Raw genomic sequence first — 22,210 nt, 5'->3', positions numbered from 1 at the left:
TGTGTGAGTCCAACACCCATTACTGTTGGCGTGACCATTGTCTTTGTCTATCATCAAATTGCTATTTGTAACTCATTGTGATGCTTTGTACAAGGCTGTAACAAACACTATTTTTGTACATGTGCATCTATATTCACCTGGGCATAATTCTGCCTTCAGCTGGGTATTTGATTTAGTCTGTTCTCATGCTGCTGATAAAGACATACTGGAGACTGGGTAATTTATAAAGGAAAAAGGTTTAATTGCCTCACAGTTCCACATGCCTAGGGAGGCCTCACAATCATGGCAGAAGGTGAAAGGCATGCCTTACATGGCAGCAGGCAAGAGAGAATGAGAGAGAAGTGAAAGGAGAAACCCCTCATAAAACCATCAGATTTCATGAGACTTACTCACTACCACAAGAACAGTGTGGGGAAATCAACCCCATGATTCAATGATCTCCCACTGGGTCCCTCCCACAACACGTGGGAATTATGGGAGCTACAATTCAAGATGGGATTTGGGTGGGGACACAGCCAAACCCTATCAGTATTGTTTCTAGTTCGTGGTGCTGTGTGAAGCCTTCCAGCGCATGAATATATTGCTTTGGTTCACTTTTGGTTGGTGGTGTTTTAGAAGGATAATACCAGGCATATTAATCCATTTTCATGTTGCTGAGAAAGACATATCTGAGACTGGGAAGAAAAGGAGGTTTCATTGGATTTACACTTCCACACAGCTGGGGAGGCCTCAGAATCATGGCGGGAGGCAAAAGGCACTTCTTACATGGCAGGGGCAACATAAAATGAGGAAGAAACAGAAATGGAAACCCCTGGTAAAACCATCAGGTCTCACGAAACTTATTCATGATCACGAGACTAGCATGGGAAGGACTGGTCCCCATGATTCAATCACCACCCCTGGGTCCCTCCCACAACATGGGGGAATTATGGGAGATACAATTCAAGTTGAGATTTGGGTGGGGACACAGCCAAACAAACCAGGTCCCATATCACCGAGATAATATATTCTCTCTTCTTCTGTCTTTCTCTTGAAGCCTTGACAAATAAATAGTGGCATGGCTGGGCTAGATCTGAAATGTTCAAATAGAACTGTTTTCTTCAAAGTTGTAGAGCTCCTCTAGCATCTAGAAGTTGGAAGTCAGTTTGACTTTTTGTCTGTGTTTGGCAGGCTGCTTCTTCTGTCTTCAGATTTGGAAGGTTATTACTCCAGTCACCTCGCTGTGTCATGCGTACCTAGGTGCTGTTCTTTCATCAAGTTTGACTGATAATGAGTGCTTTTGATATGCAGATTTGGATATTTTTTGAGCTCCAGAATGTGTTCTATTTATGTCTTTGAAGATTGCTTATTTCCTATTAAAAACAACAATAGTTCCTTCCCATTTGCAACAAAAGTGAAATCAGTATTTTCCAGCACGGCCACTTCCCCATCTGCAGGCCTGGCCAGGACGCCAACCCAGTGCCCCCTTCCTCCATGGCCCTGATATCCCCTGCATGGCTAGGTCAGCCTCCTCCCTGCTCCTGAAGACTGATTCCAGAGAGGCTGTGGCTCCTGCCATCCTCTCTGCCATGGACATTCTCCCCTCAGTCCTCTGCAAGACTGCTTCTCACTCAAATGCCAAGACATTTCCAGAACATCCTAGCTGAAGGGGCACTTGCCCATCACAAGCCCCAGCCACGGGGTCTCACTCTTCTTATGGCTTTAGTCACTGCGATGATCTTACTTTTCTCATATTTTTAGCACCTTCCACCTGGGGGCAGGGGCTCTGTCCCCTCGCTCTCTGCTCTAGCCACAGTACCTCAAACACAGCCTGGTATGCAGCAGGCACCCATGGGTAAGACACCTTTGGGTGGGGCTGCCTGACCCAACCCCACAGCAGAACCACCACTTCCACACGTGCTGGGTCCCAGTCTACGGTCTCACAAGCCCTCCCGTGTACCTGGTGCAATTCTAGACTCTTCTGAAACGAGCACCCATGTTACTGCTGGGCTCTCCCAAAGGTTTGAATCTGCTCATTGCTACCATCTTATAACTCTGATGCTGCTGGGTTTGTTGAAAATACCACTTCCCCTTCACAGCTCCCTGGGTTTTCTTCTTGCCTCTCCACCTGCTCCTTCTCTGTTTTCTCATGAGTAGGAGCCCTCCAGCCAGCAGCAGCTCCCTGGCCTCTGCTTGGTTCTTCTATTCAGCCCTTTGAAAAATAAGGTTTCCTCCCACCTCTTGCAGGGCACATTATTTTGGAAGTGCGTCAGTGGTTGGCTGGTCTTCAGGTTGCTCTGATTTAAACAATCCTTGCTGCTTTTCTGAGTGCCCCGCCAGCAGAGCACTACCTACCATCTGCCGTTAATTGTGCTTTATCCTATTGTGCATCCCTTCCCTGCTGCCCCGCCCACCACCTGTGAAATGTCAGCTCCCTGAGGGCCTTTGTCCACTGCCAGAGCTCCCATGGAGCATGCGCCCAGCAAGCACGTGGAGAATATTTGTGAATGAAGACATGAATGGACAAGTGAATGAGTGCATGGGCGGCAAGTAGCTCTCATTGAGTACTGCAAGATGCGTCCCCAAGGCCCTGTGACTTCCATCTCCACCACTTGCAAGCTCTGTCCCCCCCAGCAGCCACAGCGTCCCCTCCAGGCAGCCTCTAGAATGAATGAATGAATGAATGAATGAATGAATGAATGGTTATCAATTACCAACTAATTAGAATGAGCATCTTCTTCGACTCCTCACTTACTGCTGTGATTCAGTCCTGCCTTCAGGTGCCCTCAGCCTGTTGCAGGTTCAGTGATTGAAGTGGACAGACCCTCCAAAAGCCCTATGATACTCACCCCCCAGAGTGACCTTTCCCCTTGAATGTGGGTGGACCTCTGACTTTGCCATAGATTATGCAAAGATGATGAGATGTCACTCTCGTAATCAGGTCCCCTAAGATTGAGACTCTGTCCTTGTTGAGACAGTCCTTCTTCACTTGCTCAGAAGCAGCAAGCTGCCCTATTGTAGTAAACAGCCCTCAGGAGAGGGCAGGGCAGGATAGTAACGACCTAAGCCCTGGGCTGATGGCCTTCAATGGGCAGAAAGTTGCCAAAAACCACATGAGTTTGGATCCTTCCCCAGTCGAGCCTCAGATGAAACCCCAGCCCTGGCTGATGCTGGATTCCAGCCTCACAGAGGACCCCGCTGGGCCTTGCTTGACTCTCAACCCACAGGAACACAACATGTGCTGTTGGAAGAGGACAAGTCTCTGCAACACTGCTGTGCAGCCCTAGATAACTAACACGGTGACCTGGTCACACAAAGCAATGGGCAGGGCCCTGGGACTGGGGATTCCCAGGTCCAACATTTCCCTTTCTGTTAACAACACCTGCTGTGCCTGGGTCAGCCCCACTAGGGCGAGTCTGCTTCCAGCTCAGGGATAGCCCTTTCTCTCTGGTCAGGGGCCACTTCACACACGGCCCCTGCAGAGGCCCCAACCATCTCTGCAGCTGCTGTGGCTGCTGCATCTATCTTTGGAGCTCACATAAATCCTGGGGTAAATCCTGGGCAGAAGCCTTGGGCTATGAGAAGGAAGATACCTGCTGCTTTCTGTGTAAAGGTGCTGCTGTCTGAGGCTCCTTGTCTGAGTCACAAGGGCTGTCACCTTCCTAACCCCCGATTTAGCCCCAAGGAAAGCTGTTCTCTGAGTCCCATGGCCCTCCCTCCAAAGCTTCACTTCCCTTCAGGCCTACAGTGTCTGGGGCACAGGCTCTCCTCTACACATCCATGCTTAAAGGCATAATTTGCTGGTCAATTTTTATAAAATTTTGCAAAAAATAATTCCTCAAATATTCAGCCATTTAGATTACACAGGTTTTTGCATACTTGTTTATGTTCTGGGTCACTTTTCTTTTCACAGTTGGACACAGGAGGAAATAATCAAATATATACCTTCATGCATTTTCCCAGAACCTTAGAGAATCCATATGGTGTGTAGTCTGCTAACAGTGAGCTAAACCCTCTGTTATTAGTCTCTGAAATTAATTATGTAAAGAACCAGGCTCAGAATTACCACTACCAAGCATGGGTGGAACCAAGTACTTTGTTATTAATCCCATCTGTATTTGCATATTCCAGTTGGGAAGACAGCTGTGTACATTGTTATCATTGTCATCATCTCTGTCATTATTTTGAATGGCATGCATTGATCATTTCCTATATGAGAGCCTCTCTGCAAGGAGAGATAGATGGGAGGATTGATTTCTCTTTTAAATCCCTGTAACAATTTGGCACAATTCAGTAAATACACACTTCATAGACTTCCTGAAACTGCCTGGATGGGTGCTGGCCCTCTGTGGATTTATCGCTCACCCCTGACCTGATCGCATATAATGGGAAACTGCATTGGCCTTCCGCTGACTCAGAACAAAGGACCCACCTGTACCACCGCCGAGCTGAGAGAACAGAGGCGTTTGTCCTTAACTCAAAACAGTCCCCAGACTTATTGATCTCAGAACCAAATGTCAAATACCCCACTTTCCACAATAAATGTCTATCTTGAAAGTTCTGTGTAAATTGAATTTTTATACATCAAATTGTATTGTAAAGCCAGTGAGGAGAAGTGCTGCTTATGGGAAGCTTGTCTGCCTTACTTTAAAAATGGAAGCAAACTGTGCTATGAATAAGAGCTGTTAGTTAATTTTGTTTATAAAGCCTTTTTTAAATGTTGACTTTTTTTTTTTTTTTTTATAATATTGGTTTTTTTCAAAGGGGAGTTGCCAGTTCCATGACTGTATGTTTGGAGCATCAATGAAGCAGGGACTTGAAAGTATCCAGAGTCAAAAAGGATTTCCCATTCCAGGGAAGGGTCTGGAATAGTAAAGAAAGCATGACAGCCGGGCGCGGTGGCTCATGCCTGTAATCCCAGCATTTTGGGAGGCCGAGGAGGGCAGATCACGAGGTCAGGAGATCGAGACCATCCTGGCTAATAGAGTGAAACCCCATCTCTACTAAAAATACAAAAAAAATAGCTGGCGTGGTGGCCATCACCTGTAGTCCCAGCTATTCAGGAGGCTGAGGCAGGAGAATGGCGTGAACCTGGGAGGCGGAGCTTGCAGTGAGCTGAGATCATGTCATTGCACTCCAGCCTGGGTGACAGAGCAAGACTCCATCTCAAAAATAAAATAAAATAAAATAAATAAAATAAATAAATAAAGCATGACTTCTAGAGTCCTCTGCTGTCCCTCATGACACGTTGATTGAGTACAGTCAGTGCCAGCCACTTTTCCAGTCTCAGGTCACTCCTGAGTCCAGTGGGTCTCCAATGTGAGTCTGCCCCAGAGCCACCCAGGGAATCTGTTAAAACACAGGCCTTGGTGCTCCCACCCTCAAATTTTCTGACTCAGTAGGTCAGGATATGGCTGGAGAATGTGCATTTCTAGTGAGTCCTCAGGTGGTGCTGAGGCTGCTGGTTCTGATGCACTTTGAAAGTCACTGCATTGGTGAATACATGAAAGTCCTTCTCTTTCTGGGAGTTGACGGTCTCTACAGAATCGTGCCTTCCTTTTCTGGCCCTGTGAGTCTTAGCTGGCAATGAACATGGAAGCTGGCTTGTCTATGACGTCCCTTCACGGTGCTGTAGGGATTTAGTACTCAGCATGTGGGAGGTTCTCAGTAAGACTTCTTCTTATCTTTGAGTTTGGAAACATGATTGACAGAAATTCAATTTGACTTGTTAGGGTATGAATCTAGAGATGTGGGTCTGAGTTCTGATTCGGTGAGATCCGTCTGTATAACTCAGTCATTCCTTTTGTTGCTTGGACATTTATTTCCTTCTCTGTGGAATGCATTCACTTCTTCATTCATTTCAACAGATAATCATAGAGCACCACTCTATCTGCACCATGGATTTTGCAAGCTCCTGGGAATGCAGAAGAGAACATTACAGATGACTTTGCTGGCTCTGTGGGATTCAAAAGTAGCCATCAAAATAAGTCTGAAGCAACTCACACAACTAATTTTAATGGTGGCCTATGCTAGGGCAACCAGTTCATTGAAGAAATGACTCTCGGTGGGGATCGGAACACAACTTACATGCTGTATCGCTGCGCCTTCAAATTTACCAGTGCTGGGGGAGATGCTTTCATTTCTCCCTTCCCCAATAAAACTCAGCATGTCCCAGGACGTCTCTGCCCAATGGAGACAACCCTACACTCCTGTAGGTCACAAAACACACTCTCACTTTAGAAATTAAAATGGCTAGTCTACCTATTATTTGCACTTTATCCAAAGGCAACATTTCCACTCTTCTGCACCTTCCCTGCCACCCCCTCAGGTGGCTGATGGTTGGGCTGCTGCACTTGGGAAAAACAGGCATTAATCAGGTTCCAGTCAAAGGCAAAATCCATTCCAGGTGTTTTAAGCAGAGGACAATTCATTCAGGGGAATGGTCACAGGTGTAGGGACTGTGTCTATTTGTATCAATGACAATATCAGAATTGGAAGAGCAGATGTGATTGTGTTCACCTTCTGTTCAAGTTTAAGAAAATTTGGCCATTTTTCTCCAAGATTCATTTATCTTCTGCACAGGACAAGCTGTCAAGTTATATGGGGACATGGCACCACCCGCACATGCACATTGGCAGACTTTTGAGAGTGACCCTTCTCTGCAGTTCCCCAGAACTCAGGAATTCCTTTTGTTCACTCTCATAGTACAGAGGAGAAATCCCAGGGTCCAGTGTTAGTGTTAGAGAAACTTAGTGTTTCTCACCACAAAATCTCCCACTCTATAGTCCAGAGAGTCATGTGACTTTCTGCCAGTTGTCAAGGCTGTCTACTCTATTACACACTGAGAAATTGGGGAAAAAAACTGTTAAACCATTATCTAGATTGCCTGGGCCCATTCATTGTTGACCACCATTCCTGGGGGATTTCAGTGGCATTTGAGATCCAAGAAATTGGCATCAATTCAGAGGCAGGGTAGAGTGAAGAGAGAAGACACAGGTCAATTCTCTTTACCAGAGCCGCATCTCACTCCAGTCAATAGCTGAAGGGTCCTTTGGGAAAGGGTGGGAGGAATATCAACAGTATCCCCCTGTAAATGTATTCTGGAATCCTGCTCAGAGACTCAAATTCCCCTTCAACCAAACAGCTCTGGGTCTACAGGTAAGGTTCAGTGTGGAAGCTGAGTGAGAGTGCAGGACTCACCAACGCATCCTCAACAGTTGGGTTTCTACCTACCAGAACCTAGAGATGTCCTGTATTTCCTATGTCAAGTAGCATTAGTAGATTTTCCCTGTATTGCATTTCCATCCATGCCATGACCGATTGTCAGTGCTGGAGACACCTGACATGTCTCCATCTCTGTCACTCAGATGTTGCCTTCTGGTCTCTCCTTCTTTAGGACCCTATTATCCCAAGCTTACCAAAGAGCTTTCCAAGAACACTACTGCTCCTCTGGCAGATGCCTTTCTTGGTAGTGTCTTCTGGGCTCTCCCAGGGAGGGTCACGGGGAAAGGGATACATAAGACACACACCATAAGTCTACCCCGACGTTCCTGGGTTTCTCAGCCTTGGTATTCCATTTTCTGCATTACGCCGGGGAAGATTTGGCATCTCGAATGGATGTGGGTCATCAGTGAGTCCAAGTTTCAGTAAATCAATCAAGAAAACTGTTAGAAACTATTTCAGCTTCTTGAGCTAACACATTAAATCCAGGCTCTCTGATGAGTACACTGCTACCAGTAAATTTGGCCCAGTCTCAATTTATCTTCCATCTTCTTTGGCCTCACACCCTTTAAATTCATTTCCACACATATTCCTCACATTTCTGCTGGTGAAAATTAGCAATATCTCATGATTCTTTTATACCATAAACTACCTCCTCCCAGGGCAGATATTACAGTTGCCCCCCCCCCCCCAGTGATGTACAGGAAGCTCCAACTCTAGTTATAGGTAAAAAGGGTGAAGAGGGTGGGTTTGGGGAGAATAGGCATCACTTCGCAAGTCACCTTCCTCAGGTGAGCATATTACAAGATCTCTACACAAGGCTGAGTTATCTAGACTCCTCAGAGATCCAGACCAGGCCTACTGGTGAAGGACCCTCAGAGAGTTTCAGGTGTTCAAGATTCCCAACTTTATCTAAGTCCATCCAGATGTATCCATCGAAAGTCTCAAAATTCGATTTTCCCAGTCGATCAGCTCTCTAACTTTCACGTAAGAGAGTCAGCAGGTGTGTGAATTCAACTTATGTTATAATTCTGCAATTTGTGCACACACATTTTGTTTCTGAGCTCTAACACTTCTCACTGCAACTGCAAAAACAGCGATATTATTTTAGGGTTCCTCTGAAATCAATTTGGTTCTCTCACCATGACTTAAGCTGAGCCTTTCTAGCCCCAGGTTTGTCATTTTCTCTATAAGCTCTCCAGTAGCGTAAAAACTATACCCCTGCAATCCCCAGAATCCCTGTAGTCATGTGGTAAAATTATCATGTGACTCTCACTCCACAACCCCTGCAGTCACATGGTAAACGTACCACATGACTCTTACCCTACAATCCCCACAATCCCTGTAGTCATACAGTAAAGGTACCATATGACTCTCACCCCACAATCCCCACAATCCCTGTAGTCATATGGTAAAAGTATCATGTGACTCTCACCTCACAATCCCCACAATCCCTGTAGTCATATGGTAAAAGTATCATGTGACTCTCACTCCACAACCCCTGTAGTCATACGGTAAAAGTACCGTATGACTGTCACCCCACAATCCCTACAACCCCTGTAGTCATACAGTAAAGGTACCATATGACTCTCACCTCACAATCCCTACAATCCCTATAGTCATACGGTAAAAGTATAAAGGTCAAGTGAAGCAGCCATTCTCCAGCATGGGATCCCACAGACACTGCATCATGAACAGCAGGTGAATGCTTCAATTGGGATGCTGTGACACGCCATGGATTTAACGGTATCTGATTGCCTAATGCTTCCGAGTTCAGCCTTGCATTTAAGACCTAGGATATGACCAAACTGATTCCAGAATCCCATCTTTGAGGGTCTATTTCCAGGCTGGAACTACCTCTGTACTGAAAGATATAATGACCAGGAGTCAATCAGGGAAACAAAACCTACACAGGCATTCAACAGACGGAATTTAATATAGGGAATTTTTTTACACAAGTATTGGAAGGGTGAAGACCAAGAAAGGAAAATCATAACAAGCCATAAGTCATAACCCGAAGAAAACAAAATACCAACCCTAGAGCTGGGAGAATAACAGACAAGAGTCCAGAGCGCATTAACCAGGGTTCTCTAGAGGGACAGAATAGGATACATATATATCCTATTAGTATTATTAAGTATTAATTCACATGATCACAAGGTCCCACAATAGGCCATCTGTAAGCTGAGGAGGAAGGAAGCCAGCCTGAGTCCCCAAACTGAAGAACCTGGAGTCCAATGTTTGAGGGCAGGGAGGGTCCAGCACGGGAGAAAGATGTAGGCTGGGGGCCTAGGCCAATCTAACCTCTTCACGTTTTTCTGTCTGCTTTATCCCGGCCATGCTGGCAGGTGATTAGATGGTGCCCACCCAGATTAAGAGCGGGTCTGCCTTTCCCAGCCCACTGACTCAATTGTTAATCTCCTTTGACAATACCCTCACAGACACACCCAGGATCAATACTTTGCATCCTTCAATCCAATCATGTTGACACTCAGTATTAACCATCACATGGGGTTACCAGATCCTATGGACACTGAAGAGGAGCTGCATGGAGCTGTGGACGAAAGCTCTGAGAGTGAAGCATGTTCCAGTTGTTACTACTACCCCTGAGAGGGCACCACCTCTGCTCCCTCTGCCTGTCCCTTCTCCCCAGCCCAAGACTAGAAAACACCATTTGCCATCCTGGTTCCTGGAATGTTTGTGTGCGTAGATCTTGTTTGAGCACTAGTGAGAAGAGGAGAAAGTCTGGGAAAGGCAGATCCACTCTTGATCTGGGTGGGCACCATCTAAACAGCTGCCAGTGTGGCCAGGATAAAGCAGGCAGGAAAGCATGAGAGGTTAGATGTGTGCTTAGAACTGGTAGCAACCAGAGTGGGTTGATTTTACATGGAGGTGAAATGTGTCCTCCAAAGAGCAGAAAGACAAGAGCTCAGAGAATCAGGGCAATTTAGGAGTTGGAAGATGAGGATGAGAGAGAAAGAGGGTTACAGCTCCCTGTGAAAAGAATATTGAGAACAGCAGAAGTGAAGAAAGCATTTGGAAGGCATTTGGCAGGGAATTAAGAATACAATTCCATCTCTCTGATGCTTTTTGAGAGGAATAACAAGTGGGATTTGAACTGCATTAAGACTTGGGCACACGGCAGTTTCGGGGGTTTTAGGCTGCCTGGATGTCTATTACTGAGACTAGGCTAAATAACATTGGAGGAAATTCTCCTAACTACACTCCTGACATTCTAGGCAGGAGCCAGAAGCAGTTGCTCTTTTTTTCTTCCTTTTGGACCTCAGGTGCAAAAGGGGCTCCTCACAACCTTGTTTCCTAGCAAGCTCATTACTGTCGGCAGCTAAGACGGGACTCCCACTCCTCCTTGCACAGTTGTTTTCCACAATCAAGCATCCCAGCCGCCTTTGCCTCTCGCCCTGACATCTGCACTGGTGTGTTTGATATATGCAATTAGATAGATGTGTAACTTAGAGAAATCGGCAGTGTTGTGTATGCATGCACATAAATAAATAGATTAAAATTTATGTAAAATAATGTACTATAAATCTCATTTGGTTTCTTACATTTTACACCAAAGCACCATATATTTAAGATTTTCCTCTGTTGCTCTACAGCTCATAATCACGGCTTCTGGCTCCTGCATAGAATATCAGGGGTGCAGTTAGGAGAATTTTCTCCAGTGTTACTTAGCCTAGTCCTAGTAATAGTCATCCAGGCAGTACTGCCATGTGCTAAATCTGTTTGTGGATTTCTCTAGGGTGTGCATCTAGGAGAGTAATACAACACAGTATTTCTTGCCAGTTATTAAATTGATATATAATTTACATGCCATAAAATTTACCTTTATGAAGTCTACAATTCAGTGGTTTTTAGTATTTTCACAAATATATTCACATCACCGCAATCTAATTCCAGAAGATTTTTATTACCAAATTAAAAAAAATTCCTGTTCCCATTAGCAGTCACTTCCCAACCCTCCACCAACCACAGGCAACTACTGCCCTACTTTCTGTATGGATTTGTCTATATTTCTTTCCTTTAAAAAAAAATGTTGTTTATTAACTTATTGACTCTCTGATGTAGAAAGTTAAATTAATTATACATCTCAGACCATAAAGCATGAGCCTACTTTTTTTTTTTAATGACCTAATTCCTCTCTGATCCACACTTCCTCTTTCCCCTTCCTTGGAACCTGCTTTGGAGTTTCAAGTTAACTGTGATGTTAACTATGTTAACTAATTATACTTAGGACATGTAGAGTATTCTTTTGTGTGCATTTTCTCATGGACACAGAGGTATTGTGCTAGGGTTTCTTACTTTCTCACTCGACTCTACCTTTTTTGGATCTAGACAGAGGGTACAGTGCGGTGGCGGCAGCAGCCTTTGCGTAACTACCATTTCCCATGAAAGGGGACCGGAACGCACTGGAGAAATTGGTGATTCCATGATAGGGCAAAAAAAATGTCTAAAAAGAGCCTGGAATATCTCTTCATACTTCCCAGCAGGAATGCTATCAGAGGTCAGCAGGGACACATGAAATATCCTCAGAAAACAAATTTGAGATCAATCAAGATATAAACTGCCATGCACCAGAAAATATCACATAGATTTAAATCTTAAGTACATACTAATCCTGGAAAAACATAACTCATCGACCAGCACTGGAGGGTAGTAGGGAATAGAGGCATTTAACTTGGAGAGTGGAAGCACTAGGAAAGCACCAAGCTTCGTTCTGCTTTACCTGCTTGAATTTATCTGGACATAACCAAACCATAGATGAAGGAAAGTTTCTGTCTACAAAATGATTTCAGCTAATGAATGAAAAAGAAATGATAACATTTGACTATTTCCAAAGCCCCTCAAATTGGGGCATAGGCTGGGAGGGTTCTTGACTTTACCCAGGAAAGAATTCAAGGGAGAGTCAGTGGTGTTAAACAGCAGCTTTTACTGAGGCAGCTGCAGAGGTGCTTCTCCTTGCAGAGCAGGGCTCCCTCATGGGCAGTGCGCCCAGAGCAGCAGCTCAGAGGCAGCCCCACACTCATATTTATACCCACTTTTAATTATATGCAAATTAAGGGGCAGTTTATGCAGAAATTTCTGGGGAAAAGGTGGTAACTTCTGGGTTGTTGGGTCGTTATCATGAAAGTGGGTGGTAACTTCTGGGAGTTGCCATGGCAATGGTAAACTGGCATGGCGTTTTATGGGGAGGTGCTTCTGCCCTGACCTGTTTTAGCTAGTCTTCAATTTGGTCCAGTGTCCAAGCCTCCCCTCTGGAGTCTAGTCTGCCTCCTACCTCTTTATAATTTTTAGACTTTAATGAATTAGTGGATATAGGCAACGATCATAAGTAGCTGTTGACATAAAATGAGAAACAACCAGACATCGTGTAGTTCAGAGATAAAAATATCATCTCTGAAATACTCTCGCCTAAATAAAATAAAACAAAGCAAAAGAACCTAATCTGTTCAAGTTTCTAGACCTTTCAATTTCCAGGAAATTCAGGAGACATGAACATTCTAAATTACTTCATGGAGACGTGGCTGTGAGAAACCCTATGAGACAAACATCCTGGTTTCTTCAACAAATGAAATTCACAGAGTGAAAAACAAAGATGAGAGGGAGAACCCATGGAAAGGTTTAAAGACTTAATATACAGATAGATCAATAGAGACACGCAATGTATGGCTCTGTGTGTGTATATGTGTGTATGTGTGTGTGTGTGTATATATATATATACACACACTTTACTTTGTTTTATTTTATTTAGGCAAAAGTATTTCAGAGATATATTTTTATCTCTAAGCTACAGGATGCCTGGTTGTTTCTCATTTTATGTCAACAGCTACTTATAATCGTTGCCTATATCCACCACACACACACACATACACCCACACACACATATATATATACACACACACATACATATATACAAATATCATATACAAACACATACATTGCTGAAAGTCATTTAAGAACATTCAGGGAAATGTGAACACTAGCAGTATATCTGATGAAAGTAAAAATCGAATGTTGAAAATTGTTGAGTGGGCTTATAAGATTGTGATTATTTTCACAATGGGAAAATAATTTATATTTATGAATTATATATTTAAAGACAAATGTTATCTCTGGAATTTGCTTCAAAAGTAAAATAAAGCAGGGTGATGGTGAGTGGGTGGAGGCCTAGAAGAAACACAGTTGACTGTCAGTCAATTATTATAAAAGCTGAGGGATGACCACAGGGGGTCATGATACCGTCCTTTTTATTTTATGTTTGAAATTTTCTATAGTAAAATAAAAGCAAAAAGAGCACAACTCTGGAGAAAACCCCGGTCTCCATTTAGTCCAGCCACTGTGTGATGTGGGCCCCTACTTAAATTCCCAGACCTTCAGTTCCTTCATCTGTGAAGGACAGATATGACAATCAGTCTCATAGGTTAGTTTGATAATATTTAATCAATAGGTATAAAGCACATAGAGCAGTGCCTGCCCATTACTCTGTACATCTCCAGTTTATTGCTTCTAACTTCTGCAGAGTATTTCATAGAATGGCTCCAGTGGATTCTATTTGTCTATGCCTTCACTGTCACACTGCAACCATAACCAGTGAATATTTTCACACTTGTCCTCACTTATGGGAGAATTCCTGAGGGATAAACTTTGAGGAATGAGGTTGCTGGCTAACGTTCGCCACTATGTCTGCATCCCTGCAGAAAATCCCACCTCCCTTCATTCTAGTTCTTGGCTAAAATTATCTTCCCTTCTATATTTTTCCATTATAAGGTCTTAATCGGAGTTAATGTCAGTATCTCTTTACCTATCACTTAGCCATTCAGTTTTCCTTTTCCAGGAACTGTCTACCATATTCTTTGCCAAAATTGCCGCTAGTTTTCTTGGCTTTTTTTCTTGTGGATTTGCAGAAGTATCTGGTACATTCAGGATGATATTTCATTTACAGTTTTAGAAGTCATGAATAATTTCCTTCAGTTTTTCATTTGTCTACATTATTTGTCTAGAGCGTTTTCTTTGAAAGAAAATCTAATTTTGATATAATCTCAATCTATCACTTTCCCCTTGACACTTATGCTTCTCAAGTCTTCGTTAAGAATCTGTCCACATCAGAAAATTATAAATATAGTCCCATTATATCATTTTATTAGTTCTGTATTTTATATGGCATGTTTTTAAAATCTACATGGAATTCATTTGTGAATATAAGGTAGATAATGTTTTTCTCTATTTTATGAGTCATTGTCTTGTAAAACACAATCTGTAAAACAACCCATCCTTTTTCACTGATTTGAACACACGGATACATGAATACATTTGTGAGGATGGTATAGTCCATGTGAAAGTATCTTCCAGGCATACAAAGTCACAAAATACATATTTGTGTTATATTTTGCCCCGCTGTAGACACTCACAGAACTTTCCGAGTTCCATTGTCCTCCTTGCCTGTTCGCATGTCTGCACCATGATCACCCTGATGCTGGTGTTTTTACGTTGACTTTGAAAGCTGTCATTATACCTAATAAGAAATAATCCTGTCTCTGTTTCTTTTCAAATGCTACTTAGCTATTTTTAGACTTTCATTCTCTCATATGAATTGAAAAACTAAGTATATTGACTTTATAAACAAAATTATAATTGTTATTGGGATTGCTTTGAAGTTTTAGTGCAAGATAGAAAAAAATTAAGCTGTATGGTGGTAAGTTAACTTATGCTGTCCATGAACAAGGTTTTCTATTTTTTGGACTCTTATTTTATGTTATTTGAATTTAATTTTCTTCTTATAACACTTCTGTGCATTTCTTTTAGAATAATTTCAGTTATTCATAATAATAATTGGTACTATGAATGAAATCAATTTTTTCTATTATATTATTAGGTAGTCACTTCTGATGTAGAAGAATGCTATTCACATGAGTAAATTGATCTGCAGACTTGTTGAATTCTCTTCATAATTTGAAGTCATACGCATGCCCATGCATGTACACAAGCTCATGCACAACCATTTTTATTCTGTGGTGCTTCCAGTACATAATCATATCATTTAATAATTTATGTTTTTGGTATGAGTTTATAACATAAATCAGGGTTGAACTTTATCAAATTGTTTTCACGTATTTATTGATAGAACAATGTGCTTTTTGTTCCTCTTTTAGTTAATTAGTGTGGTGTATCACCTTAGTACATTTTTCTCTGACAAGGATAAACTATATTCATTATGTTGTACTAATTTTGATATAATTTTAGAGTTGGCTAGCTAATACATTATATATACATGTGTCTAAAATATATTATTAAGCTTCATTAATCTACTTGTGAAAATATTCTGTTTTATTTTTTATTTTTTGATTCTTTATCTCAATTTCTAAAAGAATGGTGTTAAAACATTCAAGTACAATTATCAATCAATTTACTTCTCTGAATTTCTTCGTTGTTTTTGTTTTCATATATTTTAAAACTATGTTATTAAAATCGTATATGTTCACATTTATTTTGAAACCTTAACCAATTGTTATCATTACCAATATATAGTATTTCTTTCCTTGATCTTAAATGTACTTTACCTCTTATTACACTGGCTGTTTCTAAGTTCAAAAATGTCTGTATTATTTGGTTTTAAGTGTATTTCTGGTAGACAACATATTATTAGATAATGTTTATTCACTCCATTCTGATAGTCTGTTTTTTTACAGAAATTTTAGTGCATTTATATTTATGGTAGTAACAGTTTATTCCCACTCATTTTAGCAATAATATTTGATATTTTTTAAATATATCATATTTTACTCAGATTTTTCTACTTTCACTTTCTTTTTTATTGTTGAGTAAAAATTTATATTGTGTATATACCAATAGCTGTTTATCCACTCATCAGAAGCTGAACATTTGTGTTGTTTCCAGTTTATAGCTATTACCAATAAAGCTACTACAAGATTCACTTGCCAGTCTTTGTGCAGACATAGGTTTGTTTGTTTTCTCTTGAGTAAATACCTACAGCGGGATTGATGTCATTTTTTTTCAAAGTTATTGTACTATTTGCATTTTCACCATCAATGTATGAAAGTATCAGTTGCTTCAGATTTTTGCCAGCTTTTGTCTGTTTTATTAACTTTTTCCCTTTTTTAAGATTTTCAGTTTCATGCAATGGGAGTTTAATGTGCATTTTCTTAATGACAAATGATATTGACCATCTTTTCAAATGTATACTTGCCATACTTATTTCTTCTGTGGTAAAACATCTGTCCATATTTTTGGATGTTTCTAAATTAATTTTCTCATTTCTTATTTTTGAGTATTAACATTCTTACTCAGATATTTGTTTAATAACACATACTCATAGTCTATGGCTTGATTTTTTTCCTTTAAGAGTGTTTGAGAGGAAAACACTTTTGATTATTAAGTCTAATTTTTTAACATTTTATTTTATGTTTTATGCCTTTGTGTCTTATGTAAAATCAAGACAAAAGAAAACCAAAAAAATCCTCAATTTTTTGTGCATTTTTATTTATATTTATATAAATACATGGCTTTGGTGCATGGCTGCATGTATTCCTTTGCGGCATCTTCCTAGGAATGTCATTGCTGGCTCACAAAGGATGTGTGTATTTTTGATTTTAGTGAATACTCCTAAAGGGTTCTAAAATCTTTATACCCATGTGTATTTCCACCCACACAGCATGTGAGTTCCAATTGTTCTACATACTCTGCAGAAGTTAGAAGCAATAAACTGGAGATCTACAGAGTAATGGGCAGGCACTGCTCTATGTGCTTTGTACCTATTGATTAAATATTCTCAAACTAACCTATGAGATTGATCATTGTATCTCTCCTTCACAGACGAAGGAACTGAAGGTCTGGGAATTTAAGCAGAGGCTCACATCACACAGTGGCTGGACCAGATGGAGACCAGGTTTTTCTCCAGAGTTGTGCTCTTTTTGCTTTTATTTTACTATAGAAAATTTCAAACATAAAATAAAAAGCTTCATCTAAATTAAAAAAAAAAAAGTTCTCTATGCTTTTCCCTAGAAATTTTCTTCTCAGAGTTTTTATTTATTCTTTTTTAGTTTTGTTTTGGGCATTCTTTCTCATTCGTATTTCTATACATTTTAGAGTTATCTTTTTGCCTTCTAAAATAGTTGCTTTTGTTTGAGATTTTGTGGAATCTATAGATCAATTTGTGGATGATTTACTTCTGTTTTAAAGTGTAGGTTTTATTATTATTCATGTATAGTGAGGCCAACAATCAGGAGATCATTGCCATTGAAAAAACTGTCTGTTACTCACAGTTCCCAAGAAAAGGGGACGTGCCGCACCATGCAGGGCCACAGGGGAAAACACCAGGGGCAGTCACGAGGCAGAAGGAGCTGAAGAAAAGCAAGAGGAGGAGCCTTTATTGTGGTTTCCATGTGACAGGCAAAACAAAGCTGAGTAAGCAAGCTTAGGATTGGCTAGTTTCAATAACTTCAGCAGGCTTTGGGGTATAGATTGTCTCCTACTGGGCCCTGGGATGACTAAAGCAGAGAAATATTGCTTCCTGGAATTAAAGAACCAGATACAGAAAGTGGTCCTGAGCATGGGCCCTGGATTTGTTAGTTTTCCCATCAAAGTTTTACTTCTGGGTGAATTGTTTGCTATCTAATTACTGGCTGGCCCTGGGAATCTCTCCCCTGTAGGGAGTCCTCATAAGCCAGAGTACTAGGAATATAGAAAATAAGAAAATGTGGCCAGGCACAGTGGCTCATGCCTGTAATCCCAGCATTTTGGGAGGCTGAGGCAGGCGGATCACAAGTTCAGGAGATCGAGAACATCTTGGCCAACATGGTGAAACCCCATCTCTACTAAAAATAAAAAAAAATTAGCCAGGCGTGGTGGCCCGTGCCTGTAGTCCCAGCTACACTGGAGGCTGAGGCAGGAGAATCGCTAGAACCCAGGAGGCAGAGGTTGCAGTGAGCTGAGATTGCGCCACTGCACTCCAGCCTGGCGACAAGAGCAAAACTCTGTCTCAAAAAAAAAAAAAAAAAAAAGAAAGAAAATAAGAAAATAGCCGGGCGCGGTGGCTCAAGCCTGTAATCCTAGCACTTTGGGAGGCCGAGACAGGCGGATCACGAGGTCAGGAGATCGAGACCATCCTGGCTAAAACGGTGAAACTCCGTCTCTACTAAAAAAAAATACAAAAAACTAGCCGGGTGAGGCGGCGGGTGCCTGTAGTCCCAGCTACTCGGGAGGCTGAGGCAGGAGAATGGCCTGAACCCGGGAGGCGGAGCTTGCAGTGAGCTGAGATCGGCCACTGCGCTCCAGCCTGGGGGACAGAGCAAGACTCCGTCTCAAAAAAAAAAAAAAAAAAAAAAAAAAAGAAAAAAAGAAAAAATATTGTTAATGTAATTATTAAAATATTAAATTTTCAGTTCATGAACATGAGATTTCTTTTTTTAGGTCTCTTAAAATTTCATTCATTAGTGCTTTGTTGCTTATAGCACACACCTTGCACATATTTTATTAGATTTATTCTTAAATATTTCATGTTATTTGGAACTAAGATGGTCATTTTAAATCTTCAGTGTGGAATTTTCGTGGCTAGTATATAAAAATAAAATAGCTTTTGTATACTTACCTTGTATTCTGAAAACTTGCTAAGTTTATGATTAGTTACAGTAGCTTTTATTTTTTAATATTATTCATGTTTTCCTTGACCTTTTGCACTCATGGCATGTATTTATATAGTTGTTTTACCATCCTATTAGCTTATGGCTTATGCTTTTGTGCCTTATGTAAAAACAAGACAAAACAAAACAAAAAAATCCATGCGTTATCTAAACTAAAAAAAAAATGTTCTGTGTGTTTTCCCCTAGAAATTTTCTTGGGGAATCATAATAGAATATTGATTCTATTATCTGTGTTCTTCCTGGTTCTTTTTCCGTTGGCTTATATTTTCCTCTATTTGGATTGATATTTTCTGCTTCCTTACATGACCGGTAATTTTTGTTGGATTATGGACATTGTGATTTTAAATTGTTGGGTGCTTGATGTTTTTGTGTTTCTGAAAATATTGTTGTGCTCTGTTCTGAGATGTATTGGAGTTCCTTGATATAAGTTAGATTTATTTTCTTTTTTATGCTTAATTTTAACCTTTATTAAGGTATAGATAAATAAATTATAGTACAATTCTCCTAATAAATAGTATGTTTCTATGGAAGTCACAACTTCAAAGACTATCTAATAGATTGGGAATACACTAATTGTATAATGTTATATGAAAAACAAGAAAAAAAAAAAACCAACTTCAGGGCTATATGACCATATACAAAGTAATCCCAATACTGTTCTTAAATTAGTATCATATGTCTATAGATAATAAAGTTGACAAAAATATGCTGAAAATACAGATTTGTTTTTCTTGCTAAGTGGTGAGATTATAGGTCATTGAACATTTTTAAACATTCTTTTTTTTCACATTTTTCCTAAATGTATGTGTATTTTTGTTGTTGTTAGACACAAAGTTAATACTACTAACAATAAAAAATACTTGTTATACTTTCAAGGTTAAAATTAAAATAACAGGCAATCTGAGCGTTGGCAAGAATGTAGAACAATTGGAACTTACATGCTGTGTGGGTGGAAATACACATGGGTATAAAGATTTTAGAACCCTTTAGGAGTATTCACTAAAATCAAAAATACACGCACACTTTGTGAGCCAGCAATGACATTCCTAGGAAGATGCCCAAAAGGAATACATGCAGCCATGCACCAAAGCCATGTGCAAGAATGTTCAAGGCAGCACTGTTTGTAATAACCACAACTGCTAACAATCTGAAGTTTCATCGATAGTAGAATGGAGGGCTGGGCCCGGTGGCTCACGCCTGTAATCCCAGCACTTTAGGAGGACGAGGTGGGTAGATCACAAGGTCGGTAGATTGAGACCATCCTGGCTAACACGGTGAAACCCCCTCTCTACTAAAGATACAAAACATTAGCCGGGTGTGGTGGTGGGTGCCTGTAGTCCCAGCTACTCGGGAGGCTTAGGCAGGAGAATGGCGTGAACCTGGAGTTTGCAGTGAGCCGAGATGGCACCACTGCACTCCAGCCTGGACGACAGAGTGAGACCCCATCTCAAAAAAAAAAAAAAAAATAGTAGGATGGATAAATAATTGAAGTATATGATACAGTGGAACACAATAGAAAGATGCAATAAGAGTGATTCTCACAAACACACTGTTGAAGAAAAGATTTTAGATGCAAAGAGTGCATACAAAGTACAAAATAAAAACAAAACAAATTCATCTTTCAAGCCAAGACAACAGTTACCCTTGGTGACTAGAATCAGGCCTGTGGAGAGTGGGTAGTGCTATTTCTGGGCTTGACTACTGGTTTCATGAGCGTTTATGCTTTGTGAATATCACTAAACTGTATATTTATGAGCTGTGTCCTTACTTGTATGCATGGCGTATTTAATTTTTAAAAATATTGTTACTAGTCAATATATTAAGGCATATATATATGGACCAAAACTCACTGGGAGGTGGTCTTGTTCTGGAAACATACCTGTGGTATACCCAGACAGCCATAAACTCAGGGAAGCAAGTCCATTTTTAGCACTGGAATTTTTAATTTAGTTATCAGTCATCTACTCATAAAGAAACCACAATTTCTCTATATTTTAGTAATATTCAGTTTATATCTTTGTCATTTCTGTATAACTAGAGCCAAGCCTAGTAATGACATGAAAAAAGTGCTTAAACATATGTTAGATGAATGGATGAATGTAGATAAAAAATAATAAAACCTATACTTTGAAACCAAGATGTAAATTATCCCCAGATTCATCCGTATATTCAACAGAATCCCAGTGGACTGGGTGTGAATGGATGAATGTGCAGATGTGTGGATGGATAGGTGGGTCAACGTATGGGTAGGCAAATGGATGGGTGGATGAATAAATAGATGACTAGATCTCGTTTCTTGAAATTGTAGTTTTATGCTTCTCTGATCCACTCTTTCTCCCTCCACCACCTACCACTAAGCATTTATATATCTGCCTGGCTTTATGAGAATAAGAGTGTTACAATTGGAGCCAATGTCATACAGCCATCCTCCTCTTCCTGCACCAGCCTGGACTCAGGAATAAACATCTAACACAGCCCTAGTAATAATCATCTATTCCTCTATGCTTGAGGTTTTACTGTGTAACTGTTTCCTCCATTTTGATGTTAAAAATGCCAAGACAGGCCGGGTGCAGTGGCTCATGCCTGTAATCCCAGCGCTCTGGGAGGCCGAGGCGGGTGGATCACCTGAGGTCAGGAGTTCGAGACCAGCCTGGCCAACACGGAGAAACCCCATTTCTACTAAAAATACAAAAATTAGCCAGGCATGGTGGCACGTGCCTGTAGTCACAGCTACTAGGGAGGCTGAGGCAGGAGAATTGCTTGAACCCAGGAGGCAGAGGTTGTGGTGAGCTGAGATTGGGCCACTGCACTCCAGCCTGGGTGACAGAGCAAGACTCCATCTCAAAAAATTTAAAACATTGAAAAATGCTAAGACGAAACACCAAACAAATGAGTCACCATTGAAAGTAATTAAGAAGATGAGGATCTTCTCTACAACAGAATGCAAAAGTAGGAAAAGGTGACCAAGATCACCCAGTGTGTACTTGAGGCTGCCTGAGAGCAAAGACATTTTTGCTTCTAAGCATTCAGTAGAAGAGGAGCTCAGTGAAGCTCTGGGAAGGTCCCAGGAGGGATTCCAGAAGAGTTAGCAACTGAAATAACTGTATATTAGGGGTGGATTTCATTCTCAGAGAAGTAAGAGCTTGAATGCAAGTAGGATTTGGAAAGGCACTTAGAGGCAGCATCAAAGCAAGCACAGTCCTGATGGGTTGAGCTTCACCAATGCCAATGGGACTGATTCTGAGCATGTGGTTGGGGCAAAGGTGAGAATGCCAGCTACTTTTCTCCCACAGATTCTTATTTTAAAAAACAGTCAAAGGAAGTAGAAGTATAGG

This window comes from Macaca thibetana, chromosome 10 (assembly GCF_024542745.1).
Source record: "Macaca thibetana thibetana isolate TM-01 chromosome 10, ASM2454274v1, whole genome shotgun sequence".
Taxonomy (NCBI): domain Eukaryota; kingdom Metazoa; phylum Chordata; class Mammalia; order Primates; family Cercopithecidae; genus Macaca; species Macaca thibetana.
Note: the sequence above shows the minus strand (reverse complement) of the source record.